The following is a 6000-nucleotide window of genomic DNA, read 5'->3' on the forward strand; positions in this document are numbered from 1 at the left end:
ACCTCAGAGACGTAACCTGTCATAATCATGCTTTTAAAGGAAGGTTTGACGCATATACGTTCATAAAAAAGCCTCGGTTGCATCTACACACTCATCGGCACATGAGCTTGATGACTTTCTGTTCTCTTGATTGATTAACAAGCTCCTGAATAAGAAAATGGTGCAGGAATGAACATTGTGAGGAAGAACTGTCCAGTCACAGCTGAGTCTGTGTCTGTGCTGCATGAGTAGATTCACAGTTACTGACATTTTACTGCAAACTGGTCCAACATGAAACAAATCTGCAGCCGTTCAGCAGGTTACTCTGACCCTGTGACGCTCTGCTGCGTGGCTCTGACGCTGCTGTGGTCAATGGACAGCTTCTGTTCAGTCTGAAACATCTCAACCACTGTTGGATGGATTGTTGTGTAGTTTAGTTTCAGACGTTCATGGTTTCCAGAGGATGAATCTGATCGTCTGATGTCTCCTGTGGTTCCAGGAGAACCAGCTGGCAGGAAGTTTCTCTGACACTCTGGTTTATGACCAAAGCTACTCACATCCCCGTCGGCCTCGGCTGTGCTTTGTGTGCTAGTTATTGAATGCAAACTAGCATAATGTCATTAGCATTTAGCTCAAAGGACTGCTAAACACAGCTTCACTGGGCTGTCAGCACGGCTGCAGAGTCTCTTCAGGAGGATACGAACACAGAACGAGGGGGGCTTTGTTGGTCCACCTCTAATCTGGCAGAAGAGACAAATCAACGTCTGTGTGTAACGTCTTGTTCCAGCATGAGCAGAGACGCGTCGTGTTCCACATCACGACTCTCTGAACTCACACTGCAGCAGCACTAAGTGATGTTTGGTTCAGGTCTTTAGTCACGATGGTATTTCTGGATTTGTGTGTAAGAGAGGCTTCAGTCATCGGTTGTAATTCCTCAAAGGATTTCTGTGCTCTGTGCCTCAGTCTCATTTTACTGTTACACTCTAAATCTAATCAAACATTGAGGATGCACTCAGCACCGGGGTGTTTCTGTCATCCTGCTCTCCTCCATAATTCATCAGCGGAGCCGAGCAGAAGGCAGCAACATAAGGAAACACATGAGGGACATAGAAGCTGCCTCCCTGTAGGGTTGGACCCGGGCTGGACGGCGTGGCGGAGAGACGAGGCATTAACAAGAAGGAGCAGGCGACGTGGCGAGCGGACCGCTCCGGGCTCTGATGGATGGAGGGGGCAAACATTTGCTCACAACGAGCCGAGCCGAGCCTCGAGGACGCTGGAGGAGAGGCTCTTCTGGGACGGAGGAACAGCTCGGACAGACATCCAACGTAATCCTGCCATCAGCAGGAGCGGCTTCACTACAAACACTGTTTTATCTGCATCATGTCGTCTCTCACCGAGCGGCTCCACACACACAAACACTCTCTGCTCATGTATATTTCAGTCAGCTGTCGACTGTCGTTACGTATCTCAGTGACTTGTGCTGAGCTGCTGAAGCTGTGTTCAGTCTGAACTCTTCCCGGGCCTGTTTCACAGTGTTTCAGAACAGCTCAACCTCCCTGAAGTAAAAATGGTGCTTATATTTTTGTCACCTTGACAAGAAGTTTATGAGAGAAATTATTCAATAACGAAAAGATTTCGTTTTTGTTTGGATCTTAATGTCACATTGTCATTTCATTCAGCTCCCTCTGCACATTTTTCTATTTTGATTTCAAACCCGTTTGATTTCTTTTTGTTCTGTTTGATTGAGACATCCTCAGAGGTTTCCCTCCTCAACCACACAGCGTGACGATCGCTCACAGCTGGCACTCGTCAGCGATCAGCTCTCAGACCTCAGAGATGGACTGAACCAGCGTTCACATGTTAGAGCGAGACGACGACCTGAAGAGAGCCGAGTGACCAACCACTGATCGTCAGCTGACTGTAAAACAAGGATTCTCTGTCTGTCTGCATGTTGGTCATGTTTCTCCAGAACACCACTGAACTGAAGGTGACGTTTTAAGCTTCCTTCGACAGGTGTATGCTAGCTAACGTTAGCCTCATTGGCTAGAATGTGTACTGTTGTTGGCAGCACTGTCAGCTGCTCCAGGCTGTCTCTCACTGGATGTTGAGATCTGGAAGTCAGACATGTTAGTGATGATCAGCCCTGAGGAGTCAGGAGTCAGGTTAGTGTTATTGGATTTATGTTTTCAGAGCTTCACATGTTAATGACACTGATAGATTTGGATGAGCAGTTTCTCTTCCTGCCATCTTCACATCCTGCTCTGTAAACACTTCACCTGGTCCCTTAAACTTCACAGCTTCATTTGTCTAGTCTGGAAAACACTTTGAACTGTAACACACACACACAACACACACACACACACACACACACACACACACACACACACACACACACACACACAACACATTAATTAATTATGCCTCATCAGTTGCAGGTGGACTCCAATCAAGTTCTACAGATCTCTCAATAATCACAGCCAGCAGGAACTCAGTTTGGATACAAAAACATGTCTCCACTTTGTGATTACAGGTCGCTGGCTGAAGAAATGTTGATTGAATCCGTTTAAATAAAATCTCACCCCATTATAAACTGATTATCTGTGAGCATCGCGAGGATGTAACCGCTCTGTCCCCTTTTTCAAGGGATCAGAGAGTTACTGGAGCCGATCCCAGTTATCTCTCTGGGTGTTCAGTATCAGCAGCTCAGTTCCTCCCCAGGGGGGACGGGATTCAAACCAGCAACCTTCCAATCACTAGTCGAACTGCTCTACCCGCTGAGTTACAGTTACTGTGATGGAGAGGACGCGATACTAAACCCTGACGACTCTTCAGTGTTGGAGAGAGAGAGGAAACACAGCAGACGTGAAGAAGGAGAGCTAGCTTACAGACAAGAACAATGTTCCAGATTTAAAAATGCATCGTTAATGTTTTATGAAAAAGGAGATGCATTCATCACCTTATGTGATAAATGTGCTGGATGTAAACATCCAGAGGGCTCATCTCAACGCTGATCTCTGTCAGATGAGACTGAAGTAAGGACCTCTCCAGGACTGAAGCTGTCAGCCGAGTCTGAAAACAGTGTTAAAGCCTGGAAAGATATAAAACAGCAGGCTGACACCAAAGATGCAGAGACTCTGTCTCCCTCAGTCTCAGCAGAGATTACAGCTCCCGCATCTTATAATTGTTCAGAGCGAGTGGCCCCTCGTACCATTATTATAGCGCATTAGCAGTCACCGCCAAAGTCATTTCATCGCCGCTCATCAGGGAGCTCAAAACAAAAAGGAAAAAAGAAGCCACCCTTCCTCTCGCCGCCTTCAGTCGCCCGCAGCATCACATGAACCGAGGACTTAAGATGGTGCAGATAAAACGAGATTTAAGGATTAGACGGAGAGATGTGAGTGAACTTCTGGTGACTTGTTATAAAATGACAAGAAGTGAGTAACACTGCTGCTAACTGCTGCTGCTGCTGCTGCTGAGGATAAAGACAGAATCACCAGAAAGGTGACAAACAGCAGGTCCTGACAAGTCACCTGACAGCTGACGCTGCAGGACTCCTCGACAGATGTTCAATCAATCAGATCAGTGAAAGAGAAGCAGTTTAACACTCCAGAGACAGAAGTTTGGTTCCACTGGGGATTGAACCCAGGACCTTCTGCGTGTAAAGCAGACATGATCACCACTACACTATGGAACCTGTACCCCACAGACTAAACTGTGGGAGTAAATCTGACACTGTTTGTTCCCTGAATTGGGTCGAGAGTTCCCTCAGAGAGCAGCTTCAGGTATTTGACTGTTAAGCAAAACACTTTAATTTTGTACTTGGAGCTAAAACTTGATGTTGTTGTTAAGAACCAGAATTAAATCTCAACAAAAACAAATTTAATCTGTGAAATGTGTTTTTTATTTACTTCTATGAATGTTAGCTTAAAACAAGAGGACACACAGACATTTAAAGTGTAAATATATATGGCAACAGCATAGCACACACACACTTACACACATGCACACACACACACACACACACAGGGCTCCTGGTAGTTTCCTGTCTAACCGCAGTAACGTTCTGCCGACACATGAAACAGCAGCAGCTTATCACCAGCAGCCAAACATAACTGACACACTGCAGCAGCTGAAGCAGCTCCAACACCGTGTTCCTCAGGTGTATGAGCCGGGCAGTACCAGCACCACCAGCACCACCAGCACCAGCACCACCAGCACCAGCACCACCAGCACCACCAGCACCAGAACCACCAGCACCAGAACCACCAGCACCAGCACCAGCACCACCAGCACCAGAACCACCAGCACCACCAGCACCAGCACCAGCACCAGAACCACCAGCACCACCAGCACCACCAGCACCAGCACCAGCACCAGAACCACCAGCACCACCAGCACCAGCACCAGCACCACCAGCACCAGAACCACCAGCACCACCAGCACCAGAACCACCAGCACCAGCACCACCAGCACCACCAGCACCAGAACCACCAGCACCAGCACCACCAGCACCAGCACCAGAACCACCAGCACCAGAACCACCAGCACCACCAGCACCAGAACCACCAGCACCAGAACCACCAGCACCAGCACCACCAGCACCACCAGCACCACCAGCACCAGCACCACCAGCACCAGCACCAGAACCACCAGCACCAGCACCAGCACCACCAGCACCAGAACCACCAGCACCACCCAACCAACTAAACAACTAAACAAGCAGGTGTCACTCTGCTGTACAGAGTCTGTGGTCACTGAAAGTCCCCATGACATTTTAATCAGAACGGTGTGTGTGTGTGTGTGTGTGTGTGTGTGTGTGTGTGTGTGTGTGTGTGTGTGTGTGTGTGTGTGTGTGTGTGTGCGTGCGTGTGTGTGTGCGTGTGCGTGTGTGGCTCATTAATTTTTTTCACATATCACACACACATGCTAGTTATTAGGTTGAATTCTGCATGCCATATTTATTGACAAGAAGAAAACAAAAATATCACCACACACACAGATCTCTCACACACACACACACACAGATCACACACACACACACACACACACAAACACACACACACACACAGATCATCGCATCTCCTCCTGTGCTTATTAAATGTATAAAATAGGTAGTTTGAGCCTCTTGGTGATCCAGTTGGACCCATACTGAGAGAGAAACATGCTGCTCAGCCTTCTGTGCACCCTCCCCAACACACACACACACACACACACACACACACACACACACACACACACACACACACACCACCCCCTTCCCGCCCTCGGGGCCCCATATGGACCTGATGGATGCGTCTTTTAGAAGCAGCTTGCACAGACATGAGTAGAGAGCTGCACATGTCTCACAGTACAGAGTGCATATGATCCCACAGAGCTCAGCAGCACAGAGGCAGGTCTCAGTGTATCATTAATATGTACAGACATCTCATGGGTTCCATAGTGTAGTGGTCATCACGTCTGCTTTACACGCAGAAGGTCCTGGGTTCAATCCCCAGTGGAACCAGAACTCTTACTGCCGTCCAGGTTGAGGACTGAACAAAGAAGATGACTGAACCATCAACCCTCAGTGACATCACTGATGTCTTCACACACAACTCCCACATGCCTCAGTCAGTTTTCATATGATGTGAAGTCAGCTTTCAATAATTACCCACAATTCAGAATGACATAAAAAAGAAGTTGTCAATGTTTGAAACGATTACTTTATTTTATTGGAATGTTGCCTCAGTAAGTCTGAACTCAGATTCAGACACGTGATAGAAATGTGTAGAACATCTGTATTCTTCCATGAGATGTTTACATCTGAACTACATGCAGAACTACATTCACTCCACACAAGCAGGTTCCATAGTGTAGTGGTCATCACGTCTGCTTTACACGCAGAAGGTCCTGGGTTCAATCCCCAGTGGAACCAGAACTCACTTATGGTTCAGAAGTGTAATGTTCACATACACCGATGTCAGAAGCAATGCCTTGCTCAAGGATGCTCAACATGCAATCAAGCTGGTTTGACCCGTCTGC

General features: G+C 47.5%; 1 protein-coding gene, 1 long non-coding RNA gene and 3 other non-coding genes across 6 annotated transcripts in view; 3 read left to right on the forward strand and 2 right to left on the reverse strand.

Moving 5' to 3' along the window:
* LOC119018659 (nuclear receptor ROR-alpha A-like) overlaps positions 1–6000 on the reverse strand; it is a 50645-nt gene that overhangs the window by 25325 nt on the left and 19320 nt on the right. The window lies entirely within an intron of this gene.
* Positions 1685–2574, forward strand: LOC119018679. The gene is made up of 2 exons (XR_005074830.1): positions 1685–2141; positions 2409–2574. It is a non-coding gene; the product is annotated as an uncharacterized LOC119018679 (long non-coding RNA).
* trnav-uac lies at positions 3601–3673 on the reverse strand. The gene has a single exon. It is a non-coding gene; the product is annotated as a tRNA-Val (tRNA).
* trnav-uac lies at positions 5410–5482 on the forward strand. The gene has a single exon. It is a non-coding gene; the product is annotated as a tRNA-Val (tRNA).
* Positions 5821–5893, forward strand: trnav-uac. Its single transcript has one exon. It is a non-coding gene; the product is annotated as a tRNA-Val (tRNA).

Source organism: Acanthopagrus latus, chromosome 4, assembly GCF_904848185.1.
Source record: "Acanthopagrus latus isolate v.2019 chromosome 4, fAcaLat1.1, whole genome shotgun sequence".
NCBI lineage: Eukaryota > Metazoa > Chordata > Actinopteri > Spariformes > Sparidae > Acanthopagrus > Acanthopagrus latus.